This window comes from Hippocampus comes, unplaced genomic scaffold (genome assembly GCF_001891065.2).
Source record: "Hippocampus comes isolate QL1 unplaced genomic scaffold, H_comes_QL1_v1.1 scaffold180, whole genome shotgun sequence".
NCBI classification, from domain to species: domain Eukaryota; kingdom Metazoa; phylum Chordata; class Actinopteri; order Syngnathiformes; family Syngnathidae; genus Hippocampus; species Hippocampus comes.
The window spans coordinates 359837-376276 of record NW_017805076.1 but is presented as its reverse complement, the minus strand read 5'-3'; the positions used below and the strand labels follow the sequence as shown (position 1 = coordinate 376276).

At 43.2% G+C, this 16440-nt stretch overlaps 3 long non-coding RNA genes across 3 annotated transcripts in view; 2 read left to right on the top strand and 1 right to left on the bottom strand.

The window, feature by feature from the left end:
- Window positions 1-8076: 8076 nt before the first annotated feature.
- The window catches only part of LOC109513065 (uncharacterized), a 13705-nt gene continuing 5341 nt past the window's right edge, over window positions 8077-16440 (top strand). The window contains exons 1-2 of the long non-coding RNA XR_002167650.1: window positions 8077-8143; window positions 13471-13472. This is a non-coding gene — a long non-coding RNA (uncharacterized LOC109513065). The remainder of the gene's footprint in view (window positions 8144-13470; window positions 13473-16440) is intronic.
- LOC109513063 (uncharacterized) lies at window positions 9099-11190 on the top strand. Its single transcript, XR_002167648.1, has 4 exons — window positions 9099-10141; window positions 10284-10439; window positions 10578-10782; window positions 10872-11190. It is a non-coding gene; the product is annotated as an uncharacterized LOC109513063 (long non-coding RNA).
- On the bottom strand, window positions 12176-13209 carry LOC109513064 (uncharacterized). The gene is made up of 2 exons (XR_002167649.1): window positions 12832-13209; window positions 12176-12368 (listed from the first exon to the last, which is right to left on the bottom strand). It is a non-coding gene; the product is annotated as an uncharacterized LOC109513064 (long non-coding RNA).

Below are 16440 nucleotides of genomic sequence, written 5' to 3'. Positions count from 1 at the left end.
TCCTCTCTCCGAGGATAAAATGGACACATGGGAGACGTGGAAAATGTCCCTCCAAGATCTGAGCATTCTCAAAGTACCACGCTGTTATGTACGAACTTCTCTTTCCAAGTCCGCTTACACTGAACTGTGCATTTTCTGCGACGCCTCAAGCTGGGCTATCGCAGCGGTCGCGTGTCATTCTTGAAAACAGTAAATGCAGAAGGCCAATGTGAAGTCGGCTTCGTGCTTGGAAAGGCAAAACTGTCTCCACAACCAGAGCCCACAGTACCTCGCCTCGAACTTTGTGGAGCAGTTCTGGCAGTTGAGATGTCGGAGCTGATCCTCCATGAACTTGACCATAAACCAAACGCTATCAAATTCTACTGTGACAGCAAAGTAGTTCTTGGGTACATCGGCAACGATTCAAAACGTTTCTTTGTCTACGTGCATAACCGCGTTCATCGTATACGTCAGTCCACATCTCCTCAACAATGGCACTATGTTCCGTCAGAGCAAAACCCAGCCGATATTGCTACCAGGTCGATACCTGCATCACAACTCATGGACACAATGTGGTTTAAAGGACCAGACTTCCTCTACAAACTACCCGACCCCGAAATGTACGAATCGTTTGAGTTAATCGATCCTGAAGCCGACGCCGAAATCAGACAAGTCGCAACCTTCGCTGCACATATTCAGAAAAACAGACTATCGTCAGAACGCTTCAAACGCTTTTCAAACTGGAACTCACTGGTACGTGCCATTGCATTCCTAACTCACCAGGCTCGTTCCCATTCATCAAGTAACTCGTCAAATCACTCATGTAAAGCGATGTGTGTGTGTGTGTGTGTGTGTGTGTGTGTGTGTGTGTGTGTGTGTGTGTGTGTGTGTGTTTACATCTGATATCAAATTTGCTACAGTGAAATTTCTTGCTGCAAACATGATTTTGTTGTAGAGGAGTCCAATCTCAAGCTCCACAAAATCGCCTCAGTTTCACAGTTATGTAAGCCTTCTAGCCAGAAGACCTGGCCACCAAGCTCAAAGATTTGAGCCTCGGCAATGACACGCTCCCAACTCACAGAAGTCTTGGGTTGTGCTGGGACATAAGCACCGACTCCTTCACGTTCAAGGTAGCCGTCAACGACAAACCCTACACTCGTCATGGGGTTCTTTCAGTAAACAACAGCATCTTTGACCCATTGGGACTAGCATCAGCAGTAACAATTAAAGGCAGACTTCAGTTACGCCAACTTTCAAATGGAGTCCAAGATTGGGACGCTCCTCTCTCTCAGAAAAAATGGACTATCATCAGAACGCTTCCAACGCTTTTCAAACTGGAACTTGCTGGTACGTGCCATTGCATTCCCGACTCACCAAGCTCGTTCACATTCGTCAAGTAACTCGTCGAATCACTCATGTAAAGGGTGGCATCAGTATCCCATGCAACACACTCCAGAGGGGCAAGACATCACCAGTAGCCTCATCCTGCAGTCCGTTCAACAAGATCCTTTTCCTGACGAATATGCTGCTCTCCAAATAAATCAAACCGTCCACAGCTCAAGTCCCATTGTAGTTTTCGATCCCTACACGAGTGACGGCCTCATTAAAGTCGGTGGTCGTCTCAAGCATGCTTCATTGAACATAGCATACAAGAATCCAATTGTGATCCCAAATAAGCATCAGGTGACTAACACGCTACGTCCTGCAACTACCTTGGCCCAAAAGCAACATGTTCCTCCTCCCCCAGGAGACTTCTGTGGAAAAGACTTGCTCAAAAAGCAGTGGAGACAAGTGCAGACACTTGCAAACGAACTTTGGAATCGCTGGAGAAGCGAATATCTAAACACTCTCCAATCAAGGCGCAAGTGGCATACAGCACGTCGGAACATCCAACCAGGTGACATTGTGCTTTTGAAACAAAATCAAGCACCCAGAAATGAATGGACAATGGCCATCATCACAGCTACATTTCCAAGCGACGACCGAAAGGTCAGAAAGGTCGAAGTGAGGACGTCATCCCAGGGCGTCTCAAAGACATTCCTACGTCCCGTCTCGGATGTCGTCATGCTTCTAGAAATTGATGAAACTGTTAAATAGTTGTAGTGACATTAGTAATGCCAGACGGGGAGTGTTCTGCCCACAGTAAAAGTTACGGGCCATTTCATTAATATTAATTGTGTTTCGAATATTCATTTAGTTATCGCAGTGCATTGTGGGTAGCAGACGCCATGTTTCATCAGACGAGTCGCGACAGAAAGCCCGACCGTGGTCGTTTCAACTGGTCCTCCTGAGTTAAATCCCTTTCGTTTCACCTTCGAAAGCAATGGCTTTTCACTCAACATTTCATTGAGCTGATGTCACAGTTGTTCACTGTACGCCATCAAGAAGACTGTAATAAAGGAGCAAGACGCTCAGTTTCCTGGCTCATGAATAAATGAGTTTGGCTTGCTGTTGACCTGCGTTAACATACCCGGAGTATCCAACATGTAGCGATAACAGTACAGTGTCCGTGAAGGCGGCTTCGTCTCGGACAAAAAAAGCAAAGCCTTTGGCCAACTTACGTCAGCGTTAGTACCCCCGGAGAAACCCGCCCCGGAGGTAAAATGCGTGGCGACAACGGATGCTCCTGTCGGATAAAAAAAAAAAAAAGCGCCCGACGCAGAGGCAAAGTGTGTCCTCGAAGGCGGCTTCGTCTCGGACGAAAAAAGCAGGGCCTTTGGACAGCTAACGTCAGCGTCAACATCGCCGAAGTTGAGCGCTGCGTAGGCAAAATGCGTGCCGACAGCGGACGCTCAGGTCGGATGAAAAAAAAAAAACAAGCACCGGACGATGAGGCAAAGTGTGTCCGCGAAGGTGGCTTCGTCTCAAACGAAAAAAGGAGGCCCTTTGGCCAACATACGTCAGCGTTATTACTGTGTTGTCTCGTAATATATAATAAAGGAGACGAGGCGTGTTGGATATAACTTGAGGACTCTTTACTTCGAGCTTCAACTCTTAACTACTAACTACTGTGGCATGCTGGGTAATGAAGTTCTTATGTTATTTTACTCATAACATCACATCTTCCCCCCTTTAAAGAAATAATATTACCTAAGGAAATTATATTCACCCTTAAAAATAAGGTCATGTTACAGCTTTTTTTTTTTTACAAATATATACTTATCATAGAACTGCAAACATCAAGACAAACTTTTTTTTCTTGGTTTTTTTTTTTCTTTTTAACAACTCTCAATTAGCTTCTTAGGCAGCTGAACATGTCTCTTAGGTCTTGACATCCTTTCAACAGCTGGTGACGTTGACACTGCTGTCATATCATGGTCAGCTTGAACAGGCCCTGTGTCAGCCAACTCCCCCGAACCAGCTGTGTCCTGCTGAAGAGTGTCTTGAACCGCAGGATCCTCCACTGATGACTGTAGTTGTAGATTCATGCGATTCCTCCTGAGATCCAAATTTCCCACCAAGACCTTGGAGGAGCGTGGAGTAACTTCCTCTTCCACCTGGCCCTTCTGTTTCCATGTCCCCGTAGGAATGTCCCTGAGGCGCACAACGTCTCCAGGCTTCACCACAGGTAGGTGTTTTGCTGAACGATCATGCAGCCTTTTTTGTTTTGCCTTTTGCTCCTCCTTAGTTTTTTGGACTCTGTGTGCTCTCTTGGGTGTCAGCAGGTCTTCCGACACTGGTAGGTTGGAACGAATGCACTGACCCATCATCATTTGAGCTGGTGACAGTCCATTTTGTAGAGGTGCACTCCGGTAGATCAGCAGATTTTTTTGAAAGTCATCTCTGTCTTGTAATTTTTTTTCATCATGGTTTTAATTGTTTTTACGGAGGATTACGCCAAGCCGTTGGACCTTGGATACATAGGGCTCGACGTGGAGTGATGGAACCCCCATTCTTTGGCAAAGGCAGCAAACTCATGGCTGGTAAACTGAGGACCATTGCCTGTAAACAGTTCACATGGGATACAATGTCTGGCGAAGACTGCCTTCAGATAGCTGATGATTGCCTTGCTTGATGTTGACTGCAGAGCACCAACTTCCGGATAGTTGGAAAAGTAATCGGTGACTACTATGTAGCTCTTTCCATCAAGGTCAAACAGATCAGTTCCTACCTTGTGGTAAGGTCTGTGGGGTACTGGATGGTTCATCAGCGGCTCTGCTTGTTGTTTTGGCCTGTAGATGCGACACAGTTCACATGCTGCTGTTGTCTGGCTAATATCTTGGTTGATTCTTGGCCAATACATCACTTCTCTCGCCCTACGTTTACACTTGACTTCTCCGAGGTGACCTTCATGTATCTTCTGGAGCATTTGTTTGCGTAGTGAGGATGGAATTACAAATTTGCTTCCTTTCAGTACAAGGTCATCCACCACCGTAAGCTCTGCTCTGCAATTCCAATAATCTTGTATTTTCTCAGGACAATTCTTTTTGTTGTCCGGCCACCCTTTTAGTATCGTGCTCTTCAGTTCTTTCATGGTGTTATCTGCGATTGTCTCTTTCCGTATCTGTTCTGTTCTGTCCGCAGTCACAGGCAAAGATGACACGACCATGTCCACATATGCCTGTATTTTTGTGCTTTTCTCACTGTCTGCATGTTCTTCTTTGTCTATTGCTCGAGACAAGGTGTCGGCGGCGTACATGTATTTACCTGGTGTGTATATCATGTGCACGTCGTACTTTTGTAGCCTGATTAGCATACGCTGTATGCGTACCGGACAGTCATTCAAGGGTTTGTTCATGATGGACACTAAGGGTTTATGATCAGTTTCCACTTCAAACCTCTGACCGTAGACATACTGATGGAAACGCTCACATGCATACAAACTCGCCAACAGCTCTTTCTCAATCTGAGCGTACCTGGACTCGGCGCTTGTCAAGGCTCTCGATGCATACGCGACAGGTGACCACTGCTCGTCATGTTGCTGCAGCAGCACTGCTCCCAGACCAAACTGTGATGCATCTGCCGAAATCCTGGTGCTCTTCTCCGGGTCATAGAACTTTAACACGGGCTCTCTTGTTAGAATCTCTTTCAGTTTTAGAAAGCATTGTTCATGCTCATGGGACCACATCCACTCGTTCTTTTGTTCGAGAAGACTCCTGAGAGGTGCTGACTGTGTGGACAGTTGAGGGACAAACTTGGCGAGATATGTCACCATTCCGAGGAACCGTCTCACCTCATCTTTGTTGGTTGGTCTGTCCATGTTGTTGATTGCCGAAGTTTTTCTCGGGTCTGGCTTCACTCCCTCTTCGCTCACATCTCCCACGAAGGTCAGTGATTTCACTGCAAACTCACATTTTTCTTTGTTAAGTTTCAGGTTCACCTCCCTCGTCTTGTCTAGCACTTGTCTCAGTCTTTCGTCGTGTTCTTTTCGAGTTGAGCCCCATACGATGATGTCATCCATCATGGTCTCTACTCCAGGTATGTGCTCAAAAATCATGTGAATAGTCTTATGATAGACTTCTGGTGCTGACAAGATACCATACGGCAACCGGAGAAACCTGTATCTCCCATCTGGGGTGTTGAACGTGCACAGTCGGGAACTCTCCTCATCTAGCTTCAATTGCCAGAAGCCAGACGAAGCATCTAATTTACTGAACCATTTAGCTCCAGCAAATTGTGCCATGATTTCTTCTCTGGTTGGTAACTTGAAATGTTCTCTCATGATTGCTTTGTTTAGGTCCCTTGGATCCAGGCATGGTCTCAGCGCACCTGATTTCTTTTGTACAACAACCAGTGAGCTGACCCATTCAGTTGGTTCATCAATTTTCTTGATGACTCCGAGTTCTTCCATGCGCTCTAATTCATCTTTCAGCTTTTTTCGCAACGCAAACGGAACTTTCCTACAAGGGTGTACAACAGGTGTCACATTTTGATCAAGACGTATTTTATGTAGTCCAGGAAGACATCCAAGTCCTTCAAAACAGTCCTTATACTCTTCCATGAGTACATCCTGAGCATTTTCCGCTTCTGAAGATGTCACAACAAACACTCTTTTGACCAGATTGAGCTTTGTGCATGCACTGAGTCCCAGGATTGGTTGTACACTCATATCCACAATCAGTAGCTGTGCTCTAATCTGCCGATCTTTGTGTTTGAAAGTTGCAATGCATCCACCTCGAACAGGAACACGTTCTCCAGTGTATCCACTCACTCTAGTTTTTACAGGACGAATTTTGCTCTTTGTCTTCAGTGTTTTGTAGTCTTCCATTGATATTAGGTTTGTGTGTGCACCTGTATCCAACTTGAACAGTATAATTGTGTCATTCACTGTTATTGGCACGATCCATTCTTCCTTTTCTGCTGTACAAGCTTGTACCACATCCACGATAAACTCCTCGTTATCGTCATCTTCTTCAACTGTGTGAACTTTCTGTTTTGATGTGGCTCTGCAACATTTTGCATAATGGTTATTTTTTCCACAGTTGTTACAGGATTTTCCAAATGCTGGACAAGACTTTGGCTTGTGGCTGCCTCCACATCTACCACATGTAAATTCTGTAGTTTTTTCCTTTTGGTCTTTTTGTTTGGAAAATGTATTTTTCTTCCGTTGTGCTTTATTTATCGCATGCACTGTTGTTTCTCCTCTTCGCAGCTCTTTAGCTTGTGCTTTAGTGGTCTCTGCTGCTCTGCACATACTGACACACTCATCCAATGTAAGTTCAGTTTCTCTAAGCAGTCTTTCTCTCAGTGCATTATCCGCTGTTCCACAAACAATCCTGTCTCGCACTAATGAGTCTCTCAGAGTGTCAAATTCACATGTTTTGCTCAGCGTGTGTAGCTCTGCCAAGTATTGATCAAAAGGTACTCCTTGCTGCTGGTCATGCGTGAAAAACTTGTACCTTTCAAAGGTCACATTTTGTTTCGGCACAAAGTACTCTTCAAACTTCTTCATCAGTTCTGCCAAAGTCAAATTAGCTTCATCCAAACGAAAACTGTTGTAGACGTCCAAAGCATCTTCTCCAATGACATGCAAAAGAATGTGAGCCTTCAGTTTTTCATCATCACCTCCTGCTCCACTTGCTGCTATGTATATAGTAAATCTTTGCTTGAAACGCTTCCAGTTATCAGCAAGACTACCAGTCAGTTGCATGGAAGTAGGTGGACTCAACTTATCCATGACAGCAAAACGGGGTAAAAGTCAGCTTTCTGGAGTTGGTTATCCTCCACGTCGGGCACAAAATTCTCTTTTGCTGGTTTAATCTGTCTTTTCACTTCACAGTTGAGAGCCAACGCACACAGTAGCTAACTCCGCTAGCATGTAGCTTCGCCAATCACGCGGTCACTCACACGGCCGGGGACTCCAAATCCTCTCTCGCTCGTGCTTTCGTAGCTCTTTCGTGGCAAACCTTTCCACTCCGAGGCTGCTCACGGCCACTTCTGACACCATGTGTTGTCTCTCGTGACATATAAAATAAAGGAGACGAGGCGTGCTGGATAGCACTCGTGGGACTCTTTACTTCCAAACTGTACTCTGCAACCTAACTACTGTGGCATGCTGGGAAATGAAGTTCTTATGTTATTCTACTGATAACACCACAATTCTTTCACAACGGTCGTTCTTCACCCCTGTTTCCACCTTGTTTGGAACTTCTTCGCTCTCAATTGCGAGAAGAGCCCCATTGGGACATGCACGGTAGAAGTCCGTCTATTCCCTCTTCTGGTCATAGTTTGTCATTGCAACCTTCTTAAAAATAACATTTTCCCACTGCCATCGAAAAATTAGCAATACGACAAAATGGCCACCCAGTGAAGATAATTTTGGGACATTTCATGGACTTTTAAAAACATTTCTGAACACAATCCACAGCGGTCTTTCTTCAACTGTTTCCACATTGTATATGGTTCTTCTTTGCTCTGAAATGCGAGAGCCTTCTTTGGCCATGCACAGCAAGCGTCGACAGCTTCCCTCTGCTCGTCAGAGTTAGTCACTGTCACCTTCTGAAAGAATACCATTTTATTTCTCAATACCTCACAAGAGAGCTCCATTTGGAACTGCAAGGCAAAAGTCGATGACTGCCTTCTGCTGGTCATAGTTTGTCATTGCAATCTGATGAAAGAATACCATCTTGCTCTATTTCTTACCCTGAAAAGTCGATAATCCGTGTATCATTCGTTCTTTCGTTTTTCAACTGCCAATCAAAAACAAAAAATTAAAAAGGAGACTGTTACAGTATCATTCCTCTCCTCTTAGTTAGATTTGATCGATAAAGTGTTATTCCTCTCTGTTAGATAGATTTGATTGTTACAGTATTAGTCCTCTCAATTGTTACAGTATTATTCCTCTCCTCTTAGTTAGATTCGATCACTAAGGTGTTATTCCTCTCTGTAGGTTGTGTTTGTTCAGACACTTGAAATAAACAATGTAGAAAGCTGTTGAAGGTATTTCCTGCTTACTGTGATTACGAACACCTTTGGTACCCCCTCACCCCCACCACTCTCAGGACCCCTCCAGAGGACATGTCAACATCAAAAGAGGAACTGTTATCTTTAGTTTCTGTGTTGCAGCTATTGAGGGACTGCGCTTTACTATGAGTACTATTGATCCCAGTCTCTTCCCTGAACATCTGTTTGCACACTTAAAACAACGTATGTAGTGTTGAATCTTATCTTCTTCCTCCTTGGTTGATTAACGGTCCCCCAAGTGTCCTCTGTTGTTCCCCCGCACCTTGGGTAGGTCCCTGATTGCTGTTAAGCCCCCCTGGGAAGAACTCTTATCTCAGGATGCATGCACAGCGGGGGTTCTGGAACTTGCCACCACACCAAATGGTGGGTAGTTGTGGTTTGGTCTCACCTCACCACTCCCAACTTCTTCCAGCCACACCGGGTCAGATGTCATGTTACTTTCTTTGTTTCCGGGATTTGCATGAGAGGCGTATCTCCCCGCCTCTCATTATCATATTGTCTCTATATAATCTCATGACTGTATTTTCTCTCCGCTCTTCTGACGAGATCTGAGACTCTCAGGAGCCCAAATCGATTCGTAAACTGCAAAAAAGAAAATTAAACTCTAGGTACTGTACATCGACTTCAGCCTTTATTTTGTTAACCACCATCCTCATCATCCGAAATTAACGAACACGCGGAGGAAGAGAAAGGCCGCTCTTCCCCCAACAAGACTGACAATTTCGTTTTTCGTTTTCTTAATCCAACATGAAAAACGAATATATGCCTGTTTTTTTCATATTTCGATTTTAGGCTCAGATCAAAAATACGAAACGGAAAAACGGGACACTTGACTGAATTTGAATTTTATATTTCATCGTTTGTATTTACGTGACCCGGAAGTTCTGTGGGCTAATGAGAATTACGAAGTTCTGCGCGCAACAGTTCAGGTAGTGCAATGGCGGCATGGCGGCGATGGAACAACACTTTACTATAGTCAAACAGTTCTTCAACAGCGGTTTGACCCACGCCGAAATTTCTTCGAAGTTGCAGCAGATGGGCATTCGGCAATGCTCGGAAATGAGCATCAGAAGATTCTGTGCTCAGCAAAATCTGAGGAGAAAAGGGCATTTGTCGGATGCGGAGCTGGAAAGTGCATTGCTTCGATCAATATATGAGGTAGGTTTTCTTTCAGATTTACACTTAAGGCTACCATGTTGTAAATGTTAGCCATATAGACAACATAGACTCAGAGATTACTGGGCTGGGATAGCTCCGAGCTATGAAAATAATTAATAACAATGACTACATGGCATAACCAACTATATTTATATCCAACACATGATAGTCTAGGACCTAGACTATAGGCAGATGATAGTCTGAGAAATACCTGCACGGATAACCTGCTTGCATGTGTATGCAGCTGCAGCTTCAGCAGTTTCATCATTGTATTGAGCCAACATCCAACCTTATCTGTCTCACGTTCTGAGAACTTTCCTGGACATAACCTATATTCAGATTATTTTTCATTCTGTTATTATTATTTGTAATTGTAATTTGTAATTATTATTTCATTTTTTCTTGAGGGTGCTCGTAATTTAAATCCAACTCCCTACCATGCTGAATATATGGGTCATAAACTTCATCGAGACCAAAACGAAAAGCTTGGGATGATTGGCGTCGTCCATGTCTTGGCTGTTGATGGCTACAGCAGCAAAATTGTTGCACATTCGACCATGCCAGTAAAAAATAATCCTGTGATTTATGAGGATGTGTACAGGTGAATATATTCACAACCACTGTTATTAGTGTCATAACTTTTCTGGCCTGCATTATCTTTTAAATTCACACTCTTATTGATTTAGCTAAAATTATTGCAGTAACAACATTAGCTTGATTTATTTATTTATTTTTTTCCCCAGATCTGCAGTCGTGAATCATGGCATGTGGGACCAAGTTCGGTTTGATTACGGCAGGGAGTTTTACCTGAGTCTTTACATGCAGAGATAGATGTTGTCACATGTTGCTACAGACACAACCTCAGCAGGCCACCATACCTCCAAACCACATCAACAAGGGTGAGTGTTGTGTAAAGGATAGTATAATATTAAGATGATTCAGATTAAAAAAAAAAATTAGGAATGTGAAGTTGTTGTTTTTTTTGCCGTTGTATCGCCCTTTCCCTGAAATATACCATTTGGAATTTTGATTAACAGAACCTTCGAGTGGAGAGGATGTGGCCAGAGGTGAACAATCGTGTAAACTATCCACTGAAACGGGCTCTGGTGCACCTGCTTGACCAAGAGGTTGTGAACATGGAGGACAACCTCACGAGATTCCGCATCTCAAACCTGACATGTCAAGTAAGCCAAATTGGACTTCACAGAGAGGTGGGTTCATGGAATGCACACAAGATCCCAGGTATATGTAATAATTATTTACAATTAAGAAATATTAATCTTTTCCCTGTCCCAATCCATTTGGCCTATTGCTTTGACTCCATATCTTAGGTCGAGGAATACTGAATAAATTGGCAGCAGATGGCTGCCGAGCTGGAGTTACAGAGGAGCTGCTGCCATGTGCTTCTGTTGTGGCAAACATGTATGAGCAAGACTTGGGATCTTTGCTGACTTGGGAGTCCTCTTTTGGAGCTGATCCATTTTCCTCAGACGAGGGCAGATGTCATGCAGAACAGAGCTTTGCAGAGACCTACCCTGTTATCTCTCTTCTTTTTAATCATGTGGTAAACAATGACGATGGTCCTTTCCAAGATGCTTTAATCTGCCTAATTAATGCAGCTGCAAGATATGTATGAAAAATAAAAACTTAGTTGTGTCATATTCCGTATTTGGCAGCAGGTGGCAGGCGTTCATTCTGCTGCCTGCACACCTGCTGTCCATTTGTGTATGATTTCACCTGCTATATCTAAGCACTCCGGCTGTCGTCTCATTGCCGGAGTATTGCTTGCCGTTCCACTGCTATTGCCCATGCTCGTACACTGTATTCGATTGTTGCTGGCTACTCGTTCGTCATCCCATTGGGGATTAGTCTGAAGATACTCTTATCCTAGTATATTGTCTTATCCTTTTACTTGCCCTTTTTTCGCAAGCGTTTTTTTTTTCGCATTTCATTATTTCCTGGTTCTCGTTCTGACCAGCGTTTTCTGTTTTCCATTAGACGGAGTTTTTTTCGTTTGTAATAAATATTATTTTGAGACAATAGCCTTGTCAGTGTCTGCTACTTCGGGATCCACTTATTCTCGTTCGCACTGTTGCGTACGAAGCAGTTCCTTTCCCTGCCTTGTACGCAAAAGTGACAAGTTGTGCTTGCTCACAGTCTGTGATGTTCTTGAGTAACTGAATAAGCAAATGATTCGTTCTCTTTTCTACATTTTGAAGACCTAAGTGATTAACATGTTACAAATCTGTCATGTGTCCCTATGTTTGTAAGATGAATAATTTGGCAAATAAAAATGTATTTCTTTGAATAATATCGTTTTATTTAACATTTCAAGTCTTACACAGGTATAGAAAAAATATTACATTTGTGTGTTGAGACTCAGCTGTAATGTAAAAAGTGTAGCAACACAACCAAGTCCTCAGTGTGTAAAATTCACAAAACTTCTGGAAAACATTAACAAATAAAACATAAAACAGTGTAAATATGAGCTACCTGAGCACAACTGTCAAGAGACACTGGGAAGAGGTAAAGTAATTAGATGCACAGACATTTCAAGTCAAAAGTGCTTTGAATGCAAAAAACAGTCAAGTGGAAACAATCTGAACAATTCACAGCATGACTATATATTGTATAGTTTAACTAGTAGAGTGTGTTTTCCAGCACAGCCAATGCATCAGACAGTCCGGAGAGTTTTTGCATATTGAGGTCAAACTCATCCCCTCGACATTTTGGGCAAGTTGTAGAATTTTTCTGCCATTGTTCAATGCAGATCCTGCAGCCAACAATGCTGTGGCAACACGATGACACCATGGGCTCAACCACGAGACCTGCAAATGTGATTCAGTAAAACATTTTTTTTAAATACAGAAAGTGCAAAATTATCTTTTTTCGTTTTGGACATGGGTAGTTGAGCTGCACAGACATCTGTCTGTAAAAGACAAAACTTTCATTTACTAGATATTTACTAACTGCAACACAGAATCCTTTGGCGGTCGGTGAGCTCAGTCAACAGCATAACACGGCATACTGCCAGAAAAAACGCTATCCGAAAATAGGCAACCAAACGCGGACTACGCAGTAGGTGTTACAGGTTCAAATACGTTACGCGGTCTGTTACGTTGAGCATTAAGGTTAGCAATTGCAGCTAAAGCTGTGTAACTTGTGTCACCCCAAGTGCCAAAATGGCTGCTGTGAATCAGTCGACGCATCTCAAATTAGCGTGTTGAGGTGCAATGAGCGGTGCAACATGGGTCCAATTTCACAAAAAAAGTTATTTGTCAAAATATTTACCTGGAAAATTCTGCTGATTTTGTCAGCATTCATGTCCTCCTCCTTCAGGGTGACACGCTTGGCTCCTCGAAACAAGACATAGCTATCCATGGCTGCGATAGGTACCTCTCGTAGTATGCTGGTAATTCTCATTAGCCTACAGAACTTCCGGGTCACGTAAATGCAAACAATTAATTATAAAAATCTAATTCAGTCCAGTGGCCCGTTTTTCCGTTTCGTACTTTTGATCTGAGCCTAAAATCGAAATATGAAAAAACAGGCATCTATTCGTTTTTCATGTTGGATTAAGAAAACGAAAAACGAAATTGTCAGTCTCCTTTTTAATTTTTTGTTTTCGAATGGCAGTTGAAAAACGAAAGAACGAATGATACACGGATTGTCGATCACTGCCGTCTGTTGGTCAGTTTGTCATTGCAACTTTTTTCAAGATGATCAAATTAGTTGTTTCCCTCGAAAAATCAGCAGTTACACATAAAGGAGGCGCTGTGAAGATCATTTTGTGACATTCTATGGATTTTTTTATATTTCTGAACGAAAACATGACAATTCACAACGGTGGTTCTTCCTCGCTGTTTCCACCTTGTGTATTGACCTTCTTCGCTGTCAGTTGCGAGAGCCGCATTGTGATGTGCACGACAGAAGTCCGTTACTGCCCTCTGCTGGTAATAGTTTGTCATTGCAACATCCTTGAAGAATACCACACGATTTTTGATGACAATCGAAAAATCAGCAGGAACACAAAATTGCCCCCCTGTGAAGATCATTTTGTGACATATAATGGCTTTTTAAACATTTCTGATTCCAAACAATGTTACAATGAATTCACAACGGCCGTTCTTCACCGGTTTTTCCACCTTGTGTGTACTTCTTCGCTCTCAAACGCGGGAACCTTCTTTGGCCGTGCACACCAAGCGCCGATAGCGTCCCTCTGCTCGTCAGAGTTAGTCACTGCCACCTTCTGAAAGAGGACCAGATTATTTCTTATTACCCTGTGATTCTACCCCGGTCAAGGACGACGCCTCGAACTGATGTCCAAAAACGTTTATGCGTGGAACATCTTGAAAACTAAAAGACATTTCAACAACAACAATCAATAATCCGTTGAACAAGACATGAAACAAATCAGCAGAAATAACATACCGTGTGCACCTTGTTCAACCGTAAGTAGAAAAACAAAAATAAAGTCGATCAGACAGTCACATTTTGTCTCTCCATCGCCATCTTTCTTTTTGGATTTCTCTCCCTCTATTACTCCCTCGCAATGCGCCACGCTGAACCGGAAATGATCATCGAGAAAACATCCGATCTCTGCCGCCTGCTGGTCACCGTTTGTCATTGCAGCCTTCTGAAAGAAACCCAAATTATTTATTTTGACCCCACAAAAGAGACCTATTTGGACGTGCATGGCCATTTTGATCACTGCCGTCTGCTGGTCAAGATTTGCCATTGCAACTTTCTGAAAGAAGAACGTACTATTTGCAGGGATGTGTCCAAGGAACAGAAAGTGCAAAATTATCTTTTTTTCTTTTTGGACATGGGTAGTTGAGCTGCACAGACATCTGTCTGTAAAAGACAAAACTTTCATTTACTAGATATTTACTAACTGCAACACAGAATCCTTTGGCGGTCGGTTAGTTCAGTCAACAGCATAACACGGCATACTGCCAGAAAAAACGCTATCCGAAAATAGGCAACCAAACGCGGACTACGCAGTAGGTGTTACAGGTTCAAATACGTTACGCGGTCTGTTACGTTGAGCATTAAGGTTAGCAATTGCAGCTAAAGCTGTGTAACTTCAGTCACCCCAAGTGCCAAAATGGCTGTTGTGAATCAGTCGACGCATCTCAAATTAGCGTGTTGAGGTGCAATGAGCGGTGCAACATGGGTCCAATTTCACAAAAAAAGTTATTTGTCAAAATATTTACCTGGAAAATTCTGCTGATTTTGTCAGCATTCATGTCCTCCTCCTTCAGGGTGACACGCTTGGCTCCTCGAAACAAGACATAGCTATCCATGGCTGCGATAGGTACCTCTCGTAGTATGCTGGTAATTCTCATTAGCCTACAGAACTTCCGGGTCACGTAAATGCAAACAATTAATTATAAAAATCTAATTCAGTCCAGTGGCCCGTTTTTCCGTTTCGTACTTTTGATCTGAGCCTAAAATCGAAATATGAAAAAACAGGCATCTATTCGTTTTTCATGTTGGATTAAGAAAACGAAAAACGAAATTGTCAGTCTCCTTTTTAATTTTTTGTTTTCGAATGGCAGTTGAAAAACGAAAGAACGAATGATACACGGATTGTCGATCACTGCCGTCTGTTGGTCAGTTTGTCATTGCAACTCTTTTCAAGATGATCAAATTAGTTGTTTCCCTCGAAAAATCAGCAGTTACACATAAAGGAGGCGCTGTGAAGATCATTTTGTGACATTCTATGGATTTTTTTATATTTCTGAACGAAAACATGACAATTCACAACGGTGGTTCTTCCTCGCTGTTTCCACCTTGTGTATTGACCTTCTTCGCTGTCAGTTGCGAGAGCCGCATTGTGATGTGCACGACAGAAGTCCGTTACTGCCATCTGCTGGTAATAGTTTGTCATTGCAACATCCTTGAAGAATACCACACGATTTTTGATGACAATCGAAAAATCAGCAGGAACACAAAATTGCCCCCCTGTGACATTTAATGGCTTTTTAAACATTTCTGATTCCAAACAACGTTACAATGAATTCACAACGGCCGTTCTTCACCGGTTTTTCCACCTTGTGTGTAGTTCTTCTTCGCTCTCAAACGCGAGAACCCTCTTTGGCCGTGCACACCAAGCGCCGATAGCGTCCCTCTGCTCGTCAGAGTTAGTCACTGCCACCTTCTGAAAGAGGACCAGATTATTTCTTATTACCCTGTGTATCTACCCCGGTCAAGGACGACGCCTCGAACTGATGTCCAAAAACGTTTATGCGTGGAACATCTTGAAAACTAAAAGACATTTCAACAACAACAATCAATAATCCGTTGAACAAGACATGAAACAAATCAGCAGAAATAACATACCGTGTGCACCTTGTTCAACCGTAAGTAGAAAAACAAAAATAAAGTCGATCAGACAGTCACATTTTGTCTCTCCATCGCCATCTTTCTTTTTGGATTTCTCTCCCTCTATTACTCCCTCGCAATGCGCCACGCTGAACCGGAAATGATCATCGAGAAAACATCCGATCTCTGCCGCCTGCTGGTCACCGTTTGTCATTGCAGCCTTCTGAAAGAAACCCAAATTATTTATTTTGACCCCACAAAAGAGACCTATTTGGACGTGCATGGCCATTTTGATCACTGCCGTCTGCTGGTCAAGATTTGCCATTGCAACTTTCTGAAAGAAGAACGTACTATTTGCAGGGATGTGTCCAAGGACCGGGAACCCGAGGCCAAGGCCAAGGCCAAGGACTTGACTCCCAAGGCCAAGGAATTGACTTCCAAGGCCAAGGCCAAGGACCAAGGACTTGCTTCCGAGGCCAAGGCCAAGGACCAAGGACTGATTTTGAAACTGAGGCCTAGCCAAGGACATGTATAAAACAATGCTATCATACCACTTGGCAGGTCCTCATGATT